Here is a 15541-nt window from a genome sequence, read left to right as displayed (position 1 = left end):
ATGTGTTGATTACTCATTAGTTTAGTCTCATTTTAACTGGTTTTTCTGCCCTGATTTCAAAATAATCGTCATTTGTCAACCCTCAATTTTATTTAGTGTTCGAATCTCGCCAGACCATTCAGCTGTTCTGACTAACGTAAATTGTGTGAAAGCCTAGTGCCACGTCTGTCACTACACTGGGAAACTACATCATAAGAACTACGTTGGTTATCTCCAATATAAAGACCAAACTACAGTAATTGGACTCAGTATGTATATAGAGACGAAGAGACACGCTTATGACAGAGTCGGGTGGCTGACGGCATCTACCAGCCTTCATAACAAAACGCTTACATTTTCAATAGCCGATCATCCCCATTGGGTAAGAGTGTTCTAATTAGGCCTTCGTGAGAAGTTATGCCGCCTAACATCACGTATACACAAAATGCGCCTTATAGGGTTCAGAGCAATGAGACGTTACAGAAATTTACATTTTCCACTGTTTCCCGCCATTGCTTAATGCGAGCAGTGGGACGATTCTCTGACCAAGCACAATCGATTCTTTTTCGCGCTTGCCTCCATCTGAGGTCGTTTGTTTCCCTTAATGATCTCGAACAAATAAAAGTCAAGATATCCGCATTCATTCCCATTACTGCTAGCAAAGTTATCATGTAACTCGACACAGATTTCGCAGAAACACTAGCTTTTAGAATCGAGGAGTAGTATAATATCGCTTCCTGAAAACAATTTCTCAAGCCTGTTTTGTTCGTAATTACATAGCAGACTTAACGTCTGCCTATGTGGCGTTTCTGTGTATTCAGTATTACAAAGTTTTATATTGTATTATATCAGTCACCTCATTCATTACAGGCATAATCTTTCATTCTTAATTCAGGATGTCAATAGGAGCTTCTAGGAAAATCGTGGTACACGAAGAGGTGAATACTATGTCGTTAAAACTTGGCACTTCTGTACAGGGCCTTATAAGTAATTGTATCTTTGTCTTTAGTAAAGAATTAACTAATTACTTACTCGTCTTTTCAACAATTTTATTTTTATTTCTTGAGAAAGAGTGTTTCACATAATTATTTTCTGCACCTGCAATAGTCTACAAGGGGAATAATTATTATAACAATTATTTTGAGTAGTTTGGTTTACATATGAAATGTTTTGTATGAACTCCTTACAAGCTTTACACAGAGGTGACAAATGTCATGGGATAGTGATACACACATATACAGATGGCTCTAGTATTGTCTACACAAGGTAGAAATGGGCAATACATTTGTACTCAGGTGATATATGTGAAAAGGTTTCCGGCGTGATTATGACCGCCGGCCGGAGTGGCCGTGCGGTTCTAGGCGCTACAGTCTGGAGCCGAGCGACCGCTACGGTCGCAGATTCGAATCCTGCCTCGGGCATGGATGTGTGTGATGTCCTTAGGTTAGTTAAGTTTAATTAGTTCTAAGTTCTAGGCGACTGATGACCTCAGAAGTTAAGTCGCATAGTGCTCAGAGCCATTTCTACCATTTCATTATGGCCGCACAATGGAAATTAACAGACTTTGAGCTCGGAATGGTAGTTGCAGCTAAAAAGTGGGACATTACATTTAGGAAATCCTTAGGGAATTTAATATTCCGACATCCACAGTGTAAACCGTGGGCTGAGAATACCGAATTTCGGGCATTACCTCTCACCACGGACAATGCAGTGACCGACGGCCTTCACTTAACGACCGAGAGCAGCGGCGTTTTCGCAGAGTTGTCAGTGCTAACAGACAAGCAATACTGGGTGAAATAACCGCAGAAATCAATGTGGGACGTATGACGAACGTATCCGTTAGGACAGTGCGGCGAAATTTGTCGTTCATGGGCCATGGCAGAAGGCGTGCCTTTGCTAACAGCGCGACGTCGCCTGCGGCGCTTCACCTAAGCTCGGAACCATATCGGTTGGGTCTGAGACGACTGGAAAACCGTGGCCTGGTCAGATGTGACCCGATTTCAATTCGTGAAGGTGATAGTAGGATGCGAGTGCGACGCCGACCCCTCGAAACCATGAACCCAAGTTGTCAACAAGGCACCGTGTAAGCATAACGGCATGGGCTGTGTTTACAAGAAATGGATTGGGTCCTCGGTTATGTTGGATACGTGGGAAAATTTTGCAGCCGTTCATGGAAATTTTACGGATGACAATGCGCCATACCATAGTTATTCGCTATTTGTTTGAAGAACGTTCTGAACAATTCGAGCGATCGGTTTGGCCACCCAAATGGCCCGACATGACTCAAAGACATCGGACATTCATGGGATATAGTCAAGAGATCAGTTTCTTGCATAAAGTCGTGCACCGGAAATAGTTGCGCAGTTATAGTCGGCTACAGAGAAAGACTGGATATTTCTGCATGGGACTTCCAAATACTTATTGAGTCCATGCCACATGGAATTGTTGCACTGCGCCAGGCAAAAGAAGGTCTGACACGATATTAGGAGGTATTCTATGACCTTTGACACCTCAACGCATTTATAATTATACTATGTAGCTGAGAATTTACTTTTATTCCTCGTATCTTCTATATGTATCCGTTCCATCATCTATAACCACTTCTGGATCCAAACTACGTCGTATAAACGTTTGTTTTGAACTTAACTATACCTCGCTTTTAATACTGGACACTGCTATAGCCACGAAGTAGAGCTCAAAGTGATCTATGCTAGCACACTTCGGCGTTATATTTGGGATAAGTGTACATAAATCTTTCCTTTTTGGGATCCTATTCATGTTGTACACAGGGAAGTTTTGTATCACTACGTATCTTTTATGAGCTACTGAATGCTGAAAAGAAATACCTCGTTCCAATGAAAATAATAATTTTCCTTTTATTTCAGAACACCACTTTGATATACTGAATCACTTATGCATCTTTGGGGGTGTTATCAATTGCGTACCGATGTAAATAGCATATATATTAATCTTTGTGCTCTGTAAGGAGGTGACATGCAGTTGAAGGTAGCATTTCGTGCATTAATAGATATCAGCACCGCTCCGCATGCTTATGCTCCGACGCCAGGCTATTAGGTTTTCTGTGTCACAACTGAATTTTTTGTTTTGTTTTGGTTTTTTGTTTTTGCAGCTGTGTTGACCAATCCACAACTTTGAAGAAGATGGAACCTTAACCAGGAGAGCAGACATGTGCAGTAAACATGATGTCTGGTCACTTACATCCGACGAGTGGATTCGCACCATGTACAGTGTTATTCACGCCCCATATCCGCTGGGAGAGTGACTTCACTCATATAAAGCTGTTTGTTCGAACTACCAGTGTTTTTATTTACGTCTTTTTATCTTCCTGTAGCTGAAGTTGCTAATTTAATGAAAGTGTACTATTTAAAATTTACAGAATAAATTTTTTCGTACTGTTTATATCTGTATTGGTTGTGTTTAAAAATGTTTCCAGCAAATTTCAGAAATTAAAACTATTCTGTTGTATTTTATTCCATCCTACTAGAAACTGCCAATAAAATAATCAAAGATAATAAAATAAAAGCTACTCTAACCTCATATGAAATAGTCTGAGCAATAGAACACAAAGAACCTAGTAAAGAATAATTTGAATTGCAGTTAATCAATTTAAAAAATTTAGTTTGAATAGCGATCGAGTTTAAGAAGAAATTGTTGCAGCTGAATACTAGGAAATACGATAGACACTTGAAAAATTAAACTTCTGCCCATCAAAGTTGCATCAGTACAATGGTGCCATGCAATATACGCCAGAACAGCGTGAAGAGGTCTACATCCTTTATACGGGAATGATTAGCATTTCAGCAGAATCGTACACAGTATCTGGGCCTAATGGCATCTACATTCTGCATGCAAGGAAAGATCATGCAGTCGGTTTATCATTCAGAAAACGCATTTTAATGTTGGATGGTTGGGAGCAAATGGTGTTAGGCCCCTTGTAAGAAGGAGGAATGACTACCAGCAAAGTTTGGAATTTCACAGTGGCCTATCAAGGTTATAGTTCAGCGATATTTCTGCTCGGTTTGGTAGGCGACCCATGACTTTAATTCAAATATAGAATCGATTGGTTTAAGTGAACCATACTTAACCTTATGCAGGGTCTCAATAGCCCGTGAGAGGACAGACATGATGTTCACTCTGACGTTGCGGTCGAACAGCCACGTAACGTACCTCGAATCAGCCTGTGGACAGGTTTACAGCGAGATAAGTATCCACAGTGATAGCTCGGGGACATTTAACGCATAACAGATTGCTAGCCTGGCGAAATTTTAAAACTTAACATTCCAAACGTTCTGAGGATAGGGAACGCACGCTATCTATCGGTGTTTGACCGAGGGCGGATTTTGATGGCCCGGAGGTTCAGGACGAGACTTTTGGAGACTACTTGATTTGCCAGGTATTCGAGGAGTACTGTGGTGTGTGTATTTAACAGGTGGCGAAACCAAGATGAAACCACATCCAGAAATCGTGGAGTTGGGCGGCCACCGTCGTACAGATGTCGTATGTCGTAGGATGGGCAGTCTGGTGAAACAGGACTGGAAGCAAACTGTGGCGGAACTAATATCAGACTTTAATGCTGGGCAGAGTACAAGTATGTCCGAACACACAGTGCACCAAAAACTCCTAACGATGAGCCACCGCAGCTGATTATCCATGCATGTACCATAGTTCACAACATCGGCAACTAAGACTGAAATAGGCACGTGACCATCGGCACTGGACACTGCCGCCATGGCAAAGCGCTGCATTGTCTGATGACTTCCAATACCTCCTTCATCATGCCGATGGGAGGGTGCAAATACGTCGTCTTTCAGGGGAACAGCTCCTTAACACCTGTACTGTTGGATAAAGACAAGCTAGTGGCGGCTCCATTATGGTCTGCGGAACATTCACGTCCGAATCCAACTGTCCAGTGGAGTTCGTGAAAGACACCATGATGGCCAAGTAGTATCGTGCCGACCACGTACTCTCCTTCATGACTATTGTGTTTCTCGACAGCACAGCATTTTTCAGCAAGATAACGCTCCATGTCAGAAGACCAGGAGGGTGATGGAGTGGTTCGAGGAACAAAGTAGCGAGTTCCAGTTGATGTACTGCCCCCCCCCCCCCCCCAACTCCCCAGATCAGAACCCGGTCGAACACATCTGGGAAGTGATTGAATGTGGCGTCAGAGCTCATCAGCCCCCCCCCCCTCCACCCCCCTCCTGCCGCAATTTGCCGGAATTAGGTGACTTGGGGACCGATGACCGTAGCAGTCTGGTCCCTTTAATCCCTCAAACCAACCAATTAGGTGACTTGAGTATGCAGAAGTTTCGTCAGCTCCTTCCAGCGACCTTCCGAGGCCTCATTGTTTCCATGCCATGATGCGTCGCTGTTCTTACCCTTTAGTCAGTGTACCATGCTATAATGGTTGACAAAACATACCTAACCAATGATACTCCTTGGTCGCTGTGGTAGGTTTCACGAGCTCCACTGAGCTCATGAATGCTTACGTGAATGTTTACAGAGCATAATGGAGCCGCCGGCTTGTCACCGTCCCAGAGAACGGATTTCAAGGAGGTGTTCCTCCAGAAGAGGATGGATTCGCGTCCTCCGAGCGGCATGATGAAGAACATACCAGGTGTCATCAGATCACGCAACACTACTTAACTGCGCCAACGTCGAGTGCCGATGGTCACGTGCCCATTTCAGTTCGTAGTTACTGATATAGTGTTAACATTGGTACAAGCTTGGTTCGTCAGCTGCGGAGGCCCATTGTTAGGAATTTTCGACGCACTGTGTCTACAGACAGACTTGCACTCTACCCAGCATTAAACTCTGTTGTTAGTTCCGCCACAGTTCACCGCCTGTCCTGTTTACCAGTATGCCCAGCCCACGACGTCTGGCATCTGTAATGAGGGGTGGCTGCCCAGTCGCATGACGTCTGGACGTGGCTTCACCTTGAAGACACTCAACACAACGCTCCTCGAACACAGTGCAGTTTCCGAAATGCTCGTGCTGAGCCTCTGGGCCATCACAATCTGTCCATCACTCCTACCCCACGACACACACGGACAGCACGCTCACTGATATAACCTGCACCGTGCGTGTGTCTGGCTAACAGTCATTTCTCGCCAGGTGACGTTGCAATCGGATGGACGGGTTTATATCGATAATAGGTCGGTGGTCATAATGTTCTGGCTGATCACTGTAAATGCTTTAAGGCTAGTAAACAATACGAAACAAAATTCATATCAATCAAGTCCCTTTTTTCAGCATACAATCGTGGAATATTTTGGGCTACTAAAATTTGTATGTGAAGGAAAACGTCAGAAGTTTTACCTTTATTTAGGATGTTACCACTTCTGTTCTATGTGAATGAATGTCCTTTTGATGTGTACTTTTCCCAGTGAATTGATTTTAATTTGTGCCACAGAACTGATGATGTTTTGTTGATGACTTAATCAGCAGCAGCTCGGAGGTCAATAAAGTATTTTTCTTCCATTCTGAATGTGTTGAATGGCATAAAAGAGCGTGCTGGAGTAATTGCAAAGTAAATAAATCATCAGATACATTACACTTAGCTACCTTGTTGAGCTTCTCTTTTAAGAGAAAATTTTTGTGATAAAATAGATACCCGAAACAATATACTTATGCTCTATACAGTACGAACATGCACATATGTATAAGTATACGGTTTTTTTGGTCCACAGTAGTTTTTACTCAAAATCACAGGTTATACTGACAGTATTTTTAGTGCAGTTGTTAGGTCCAGGAGACCCTTCATGGCACAAATACATTATTGCCTCAGTGTTGTCACGAGAAGGAATACAGAAGTTGTGATACGAAAGCTGCCGTAACTAGAACATATCTGGAAAAAGGGAGGCTACGACGTTGGGATTACGGATTTATTTCAGTATTTGTACAACTTAAGTAGGCCATTAAAACAACATAATGTGCAAGTAGTAAGGTGCACTACTCTGGCAAAAATCGCAAGTGAAGTTTCATGCGTCTGTTATGTAGCTGATGTATATGTGCGTAGGAACCGAACGTTAAGAGTTCATGGTGGTAAAGTGGTTAGCGTTCGAGCTTCGTAAGACGAACGTGTTTAAGGCGACTTTTCGACTACCACTCAACCATTCATATATGTAGTACATCTGTAAATTCTGTGAACTATTCGTTCTTACTGCCTAAGTAATGTCTCACCTATGTGCAGGTTCACTGAAAAATGGGGCGTGCCTCTGTGTCTGCAGCTTGAAGCGTCGAGGTGCAAAGTAGTTCCGGGTACCTTACCAGATTGCACGTATAAAGGATTTCGCAAAACATGACAGGCACACATTTTCAGGAAAACTCTGTGCGTTTGTTCATTTACGTGTCGGTAGCTATACATATGTTTGTTCTAATAATTAAATTTCATTAAAAAGAGTAAGTACTAAAATAACATGAAGTTCACTAAAACTTCATGCAAATTAATTTGTTTTTTTTTAGTTATATTACTCCTCAAATGTCATATAAATTAAATAACATAACAAATGATGAAGGAAAAAGGGATTAAAAATTAAAATTATCAAACAATTGACTATAAAAGTTTCCGTTACGAATCTCGAACGCTAACCACTTTTTAATTTTTTTCGGTATTGTTCGTTACTTTTCTTTCTTTTTTTTCTTTTTTCTTTTTTCTTTTTTACTACAGAGGGCTACCGGCTCTATGACCGAACACGCTGAGCAACCGAGCCTGCTTCCAGTTGACTACCACAAACTCTGACAGGTAGCATCTACGCACAGTTACATGAGTTACATAATAGACGCGTAAAACTTCTATTGCTATTTTCTAGGAATTTCCAGAGTAGAGCATCTTACTACTTGCACATTATGTTCTTTTAATGGCCTACTTTCTTTCTTTCTTTCTTTTGCTTGCACCGCGGATATGCAGGGTCGGCATGGTTAATCGGATGTAGCAATGTTAGTTGAAGGGTGTGGCCGGATGTCCTTCCTGCCGCCACCCGGTACCCGTTCCCCCCCCCCCCCCCTCTACCCCCCTCCCCCCACCCCGGAAAGGAATTAGTGTATCCCAACTGTCTGCGACTAGTGTAAGCCATGGAATAGTGCGAAAGTGCGAAAGTGTTCAGATGTCTGCGAGCCGTGTAACTGAGGAGGAACGTGGAAACCAGCCCGGTATTCACCTAGGGGGATGTGGAAAATCGCCTAAAAACCACATCCAGACTGGCCGGCACACTGGACTTCGTCGTTAATCCGTCAGGCGGATTCGATCCGGGGCCGGCGCGCCTACCCGAGCCCAGGAAGCTAACCTGGTGGGTTTTAATGGGCTCCTAAAAGTGTACAAAGTCTGAAGTAAATCAGTGACCCTAATGTCGTGACCTTCCCTTGTGAGTGTATAGGAGTAAGAACACAAAATATTTATTGTAGATCAATTTTTAATGTACAAGTGTGACTTCCAGTCACAGTTGAATCAGTTGCATCATTCTTCCTTTTTGTCATTACACTTTCTGCCTTCCTGTTATGCAGCTTTAGTGCTTTCTGAGATTTTCTGTTATATGCTGTGTGTCCTTTCACCTCGAGTTTGAACGAGTCACGATTCTTACAAGTTTATAACCTTGGTCTCTCAAGTGATAGATCTTGGAAAGTATTTAAACAAAATATACTTCTTTATACTGTAGTGACCCTTTTGTCTCGATACAGATATTACACTACCGAAAAAAATCAATACACCCTTTCAGAGGTTTCAAATTCACTCATGATTTATTATTGCAGAGTTACATATGAATTACATGAAATGATTACATTTACAGATCAATAGCACAAGCAGTTCTTAAGCACCAAGATCAACCCATGCTCAAACACCCATATTAGTATGTGGTGTGGCATCCACAAACAGCAATGCAGGCACTGACTCTGGGATCCAGTCGATCGTACAGGTGGCGAATACTGTCCTAGCATACGTTACGACTTTCCTGGTCGAACTGGTCACGAAGTTGTTGGTTTGACGAGTCGCATCACGTCGCACGCGTGCTCGATTGGAGACAAGATAGGAGATTACCTGCTGGCCACGGAAATTGCTGAATGTCTTCTAGAGCAAGTAAAGTTTTACGGGCAGTGTGTGAGCCAGAATTGTCTTTTTCGAGCAACATATCACCTTCCTGTAGGAAGAACGGCTAAACAAATGGTCTAACAACATTGTGCACATACCGAGCGCTCGTTAACGTTCGCACTAAAAACACCAAAGGTGAACGAGGTTGTAGCTTGTCGCAACCCAGACCATTAGGCTTGGAGTGAGGCCAGTGTGTCATGGACGAATGCTCTCTACTAGACAGCGCTACGTCGTACGCGCGAACAAACATCACTTACCTGCAGGCAGAACCTTCTCTCATCGCTGAAAACCAAACCACGGTGTGCCATTCCATCTTCCAAGTGATTCTCTGACAGTGCTAGTCGAGCCGTGCACGTCGGTGCTGTGGCTTGAGTGGAAGACGGTATAGAGTTGCGCGTGCCCTATAGTCCCACTGCTTATAGCCGTTTCAGAATGGTTCGTGTTAACACGTCTGAGAGTGTCCACACGTTCCGACGTTGCCGGAGTCACAGTTGTGTGCGACCGGTCGGCACGTGGGAGATCAGACAGGTTTGCGCGACCTTGCTGCGATGATGACAAACGCCTCGCTCAAGGACTTTCGGCGCTTTTGTTCACTGCCATGTCTCCATAGGCACTCTGCAACAACCTGTGATTATGTGTGATGCTCTGGTTTTTCGCGAAAAGGAACTTAATGACGGCTCTCTCCTCTGGAACGCATCGCCGTTACAGACGCCATTTTGAAGGCTAAGTATAACGCCGCAAACTGTCGGAACTTCATGAAACTATCTAGGAGTAATCCGCTGAAATACAGAACTATATCACTAGTGTCGATTTGCAGTAGGAATTTGGTACATATGTTCGAATATTATGAATTACCTCGGAAAAAAAAGGTTTATTGACAAATAGTCAGCGCGGATTGTGAAAATATCGTTCTTGTTAAACACAACCGGCACTTTATCTCATGAAGTAATAAGTACTATTGACAGGGGATGTCAAAGTCATTCCATATTTTTAGATATCCAGAAAGCTTCTAACACCGTTCGTCACAAGCGACTTCTAAGCAGATTACGGTCCTATGGATTATTGCCTCAGTTGTGCGACTGGATCCGTGAGTTCCTGTCGGAAGGGTCACAGTTAGTAGTAACTCACGAAAAGTTAACGAGTTTAACAGACTAATAGCTGGCGTTCCCCAAGTAAGTTTTATAGGTCCTGTACTGATACTGACCTACATAAATTACATAGGAGACACTCTGAGCAGCCCTGTTTGCAGATGCTCCTATCATTTTCCGTCTTGTAAAATCGTCAGATGATCAAAAACAATTACAAAATGATTTAAAGAAGATATCCGTATGGTGCGGAAAGTAACTATAAATAACTATAAATAACTATAAGTAACTATAAATAACTATAAATAACGAAAAATGTGAAATCCACATGGGTACTAAAAATAATCCGCTAAATTTCTGTCAAGCGATAAATCACACACTCTAAAAGCTGTAAAGCCATCTAAATACTCAGGGATTACAATTACGAATAACTTAGACTGGAACGATCACATAGATAATGCTGCGGAGGAAACTAACCAAAGACTGCTATTTATTGGCAGAACACTTAGAAAATGCAACATGTCTACTAAAGAGACTGCTTACATAACACTCGTCCATCATCTTCTGGAGTACTGCTGTGCGCTGAGGGATCCGCATCAGATGGGACTGACGGAGGACATCGAAAAAGTTCAAAGAAGGGCTATTCGTTTCGTATTATCGTGAAACAGGAGATAGAGAGAGAGAGCTACGAATATCATACCTGAATTGGGATGGCTATTATTAAAACAAAGACGTTTTTCGTTGCACTAGGCCCTTCTCATAAAATTTCAGTCACCAAATGTCTCCTCAGATTGCGGAAATGTTCTATTGCCACCCGCCTACATGGGGAGAAATGACCATCATGATGAAATAACAGCCCGCATCTCGTGGTCGTGCGGTAGCGTTCTCGCTTCCCACGCCCGGGTTCCCGGGTTCGATTCCCGGCGGGGTCAGGGATTTTCTCTGCCTCGTAATGGCTGGGTGTTGTGTGCTGTCCTTAGGTTAGTTAGGTTTAAGTAGTTCTAAGTTCTAGGGGACTGATGACCATAGATGTTAAGTCCCATAGTGCTCAGAGCCATTTGAACCATTTTTTTTGATGAAATAACAGAAATCAGAGCACGCACAGAAAGATTAAAGTGCTCGTTTTTCCTGCCCGTCTTTGGAGACTAGAACTGTAGAGAAGTAGCTTGAAGGTGGTGCGATAAAACCTGTGCCAGGCACTTAATTGTGACTTGATGTGTAATCATGCAGATGTAGACCCAACCATCATCGGTCAAGGTGACGCTCAACAGTTTTTGGAACTGCCGTTATGTGGCTCTGGCAGATAATGGTGGTCGGGAGCTAGCCAACACAGGAGGATACAACCAAAATTTCCTGGTGAGATTACTGGATGATGTCAAGACGAAGCGTCCACTGGGTGTTTTTACTGCACGACTACGTCCCAGCTCGTTCTGTCCAGAACGCAACCACACTCGTTTGGACTGACTCTCTGCTGAAACACCATATAAAATGTGCTGACGACTCTTCGGAAGAATCACTGTACGTAAATACAAATCTTAGAGTTATGTAGATGTTTGGCGCGTACTGAATACAGTGTAACATCGGCGATTTTCTAAGAGCGTCAACCGAAAATAACGCCCATTCCAGGTTAAAACTTGGAAATCATAGATACCTCAACACTATAGGTTAATGATGAAGTGAGAATTCAAACTGTAACTGGCTCGTTAAAGTAGTACCAGGTAATCTCCATTCACACTTTAAAAAAGCTTTTGACCGGTAAAACGAAAGTAATGGTGTTCTTGGGAATAGGTCACGTACGATCAAAGGTCGTTATCGATGGGATAACACTGCCGGAAATATCATACTTGAAGTGCCTTTGGTGTGAATTAATTAAGAACACTGACGACCATCGAATGTTCCGCGAAGCAGCTGCAAGACCTGTCAAACGGAAAATGTGTCACTAGATTAGATAAAACCAAAAATATATGCACGCAGAGGGAGCCTGATGTGTTTTCAATAAAGAAAAATCAATAAAAGAAACAAAATTTAATGGAATGGATGGTGGATGTGTTCCGCAAATACTGGAGAGGAAGACTGCAAATGAAAATTCTCCATTATAATCTGTCAGAAAGCAGATCTGTTGGAAGACTGAAGAAGTGATGATCGTCCTAGTCTACTGACAAATCAAATGAAGAATAAAAAGAACAGTTTCAGTCTCTTAAACATTTGAACTAGAGCAGCTCTCGAGCAATCCAAAAGTAAAACTATGCCGAAGAAAGGGGTACCTTGAAACTAACTAATTCTCTGTTAAATGCTTAGTTTCCAACAAGAGAAAATTAAATACAACAATACAATCGATTTTTAAGTGCTACATGGCCGCATGTTGTTTTGTTGTTAACTCAGTGGAGTCGCAGAATGATTTTGTAAGATGATGAGGTAGATGTAATTTATAAATAGCTGAATATATGTGACTAAACTTTTTTATAAACTGGTAAATACAGGAAAAATTTCTTTCCCACTTACACTGTATCTGAAGGCTACCTAAATATGCCTCTTTCCTAGGTTTTTCTTTCATGGCACTGTCCAAACCAATTAGAATCTGTCATTATATCGCATGCATTCAAAAAATATGGTTATGTCTGGGTTGCTTTGGCATTACAATGGCTCAGTGTTACAGCGGGACGAGAAGAGCGAATACCATTGTAATCACTGAGATAATTTAAGTGGCCCACTGCTTAACCAATTGTACTCGAAGAGCAATCGGTGTTCTGCGTTACGGAACAACAAAAATGAGTTAAAATAGTGTGATGCCTGGGGAACGTGATATATCTAAATTTGTGATGCGGGTGGATACTGGCAGGTCAGAAACTGATCAGCAAATACCATTGGAACTTCCCACAACCAGAGTTTACGGGGAGGGAGTGGCTTTGGAACAACAGGAAACATACGAGGTGGCTTAGCATGAGATCATCGGAGATTTTGAACGAGGACGGTAGCTGCTCACTTGCTCACACCACCGGAACAGACTGCAGGCTACAGATAAACGGCAGTGAGGCTTGCGAACATCAATGGCAACGCCAGCCCAAACTTTCGTTTATCTTTCTGACGAAGTATTTATACACATACGTCCACAACGCTGGCTCTCATTAACGAGACGCTGCAGTAATGGGGTAACAATCTCGGTGACGACAAACCCAGAGCAGTCGCGCTTTGAACTGTGAACGAGTTTCTGACGTGACAGTCTTAACTTGCATGTCTACATGCGATGTGGAATGTGGAATGGAATCATAGCTGAGGGTGAAACATCCCAGTGCTCCTGATGATTCTCCTAGAACCAGCTCCGGCCAATGCTTGTATCCTCAAGTTCTATAAAACAAGCCAATATTTGTATCCTCACTTGTTTGATGGCTCGAATCTGTAGAGACAAAATCCTTTGAGCTTTCTGTCCCGCTGTATTGTGGTACCACTACGAATTTTTACCTTTACATAGTCGATAACTGTAGCCCCAAGGAGGTCAATTTAGGCGCATATAGATGCAGCATCAGAGAGAATGTGTATGTCTGTCTGTTAAACAAGTTATCTGCGGGTGTCGAATGTTTTTAGTGCCACATATACGAGATACTAAGCTTCACTCACGGAAATTACACTCAAGAACTATTGAATTCGAGACAGATGTTATGTTGTAGAGACAGAGTTCCTGCAGCCGCGCCAAATGGGGCGGATCGTCGTCATGGGCGACAAAGTAGCAGATTATGCGTCATCTCAATGTTCTATAATAATCCATGAAAATCTGCGATCCAAATATTAGAAACTGAGATTACCACTAGAGCGTCGACACAGGCAAACGCCCTGTACCTCAATTCTGTCGAAATCTGATTATTCACTTGGACGACATATAACAGCATTTTTCGTAGTTGACCCGCAATGGAAGATTGTCTAGATTCTCATCAAGTACTATTGGCCAGTAGCAATGTTTGCATACTGTTGTTATGGACTGTGATCGCTCGTTTCGGTGCTATTACAGCAGCGCAAAAATTATTCCACCTGGACTTGAGCCCCGTGCGTAAGATTTATGGAGCACATACGTAGTTATACTGGGTTTAACAGGTATAAACGCAAACATTTTTATATGTGGTACCTTAATATGTACACACATCAGCGTGGCCGGCCGGTGTGGCCGAGCGGTTCTAGGCAGTTCAGTGTGGCACCGCGTGACGCTACGGTCACAGGTTCGAATCCTGCCTCGGGCATGGATGCGTGTGATGCGTGTTAGGTTTAAGTAGTTGTAAGTTCTAGGGGACTGATGACCTCAGATGTTAAGTCCCATAGTGCTCAAGGCCATTTTTTTTTATTGATGTAATGTTGTTCAGCATCCCGTCCTCAGTCACCAAAAGAAATATCTGCACTTATATCCCTTACACTCTCTATATCAATATTCTCTTTAGCTGAAATGTCTCACAATAAGGCATTTGGTATCCACTTCTGGAAAAAAGCCACCTTCAGATTTTTACATGCAGTCTTAAGGAATACATCCATGTTGCTCTTGCACGTTTTCTAATGTCACCTACCGGCCTTTCATTCAGTCATCTTCTCTTGTACATTTGATTCAACAGAAGACCTACTCGATTCATCTATGACCCATTGGCTATTTGTTCCGCATTCCTCCATTTTCAATAGAGTCATAATTACATTCTCTACCTCACTCTGTTTCGTCATGGATTTACTTGCTTTTTGTCTCCCGTTGTAATTCTCATTAAGCATCTCCCCCTTTCCTCGCGGAAAACCCCCATTGTTTGAATGGTCTCCACATTGCAAAGATAGTGTTTCACTGCCGCAAGCCAAGACTGGTTGTAAGCACTGATTGTAAACTTTTCATAACACAGAAAGTTTAAATTCGAAAACTATTCACTGAACGAAAAGCTCTCCAGGCTGCGACGCTACCTAACGGTTTCCTGCTGCTGACTAGCCGCTCTCTAACCAGCAGCCCATGAGAAAAAACCAGTCTTGACCTTACTTGATGTTGCTCATACTTTAGGTAGTTGAGCTGCGCAAGACCCTGTTTAAAAAAAAGTTTAGCTCGATGTAGTCATAGGATCGTGCTGCGCACGGCTGCTTTCACGCCCACCAGCTTACTCACTGCAAATAACAATCTGCAGCCGTGATCTTGCAGTCAAATAATCTACACATTGGCTGGAATTGCGAAATGCACAGAAATATTTTTAAAATCAATAATTTAATAAAAAAGAGGTTTCTTCTAAATTCTGTAACTGATGTAGGTGACAAAGAATAATGCTGAATACTGTTTATTCAAGAAAGGACATCTCAAATAACGGAAAGTGGTCCTACAATGTCCAGTTGAATTACAGACAGAACATACTCTTATCAAGTGCAG

The 15541-nt window shown here is 42.6% G+C and overlaps 1 protein-coding gene across 2 annotated transcripts in view; it reads left to right on the top strand.

The window, feature by feature from the left end:
• LOC126259676 (uncharacterized) overlaps positions 1-15541 on the top strand; it is a 74885-nt gene that overhangs the window by 53394 nt on the left and 5950 nt on the right. The window contains exon 5 of one of the 2 annotated variants that reach the window (XR_007546549.1): positions 3110-3336. The exons of the other annotated variant lie outside the window; for it this stretch is intronic. The gene's annotated coding sequence lies outside the window, so the exon portion shown is untranslated. The remainder of the gene's footprint in view (positions 1-3109; positions 3337-15541) is intronic. 2 annotated transcript variants of the gene reach the window in all.

Source organism: Schistocerca nitens, chromosome 5 (genome assembly GCF_023898315.1).
Source record: "Schistocerca nitens isolate TAMUIC-IGC-003100 chromosome 5, iqSchNite1.1, whole genome shotgun sequence".
NCBI lineage: Eukaryota > Metazoa > Arthropoda > Insecta > Orthoptera > Acrididae > Schistocerca > Schistocerca nitens.
The sequence above is the reverse complement of the archived record's forward strand: the minus strand, read 5'-3'. Positions and strand labels throughout refer to the sequence as shown.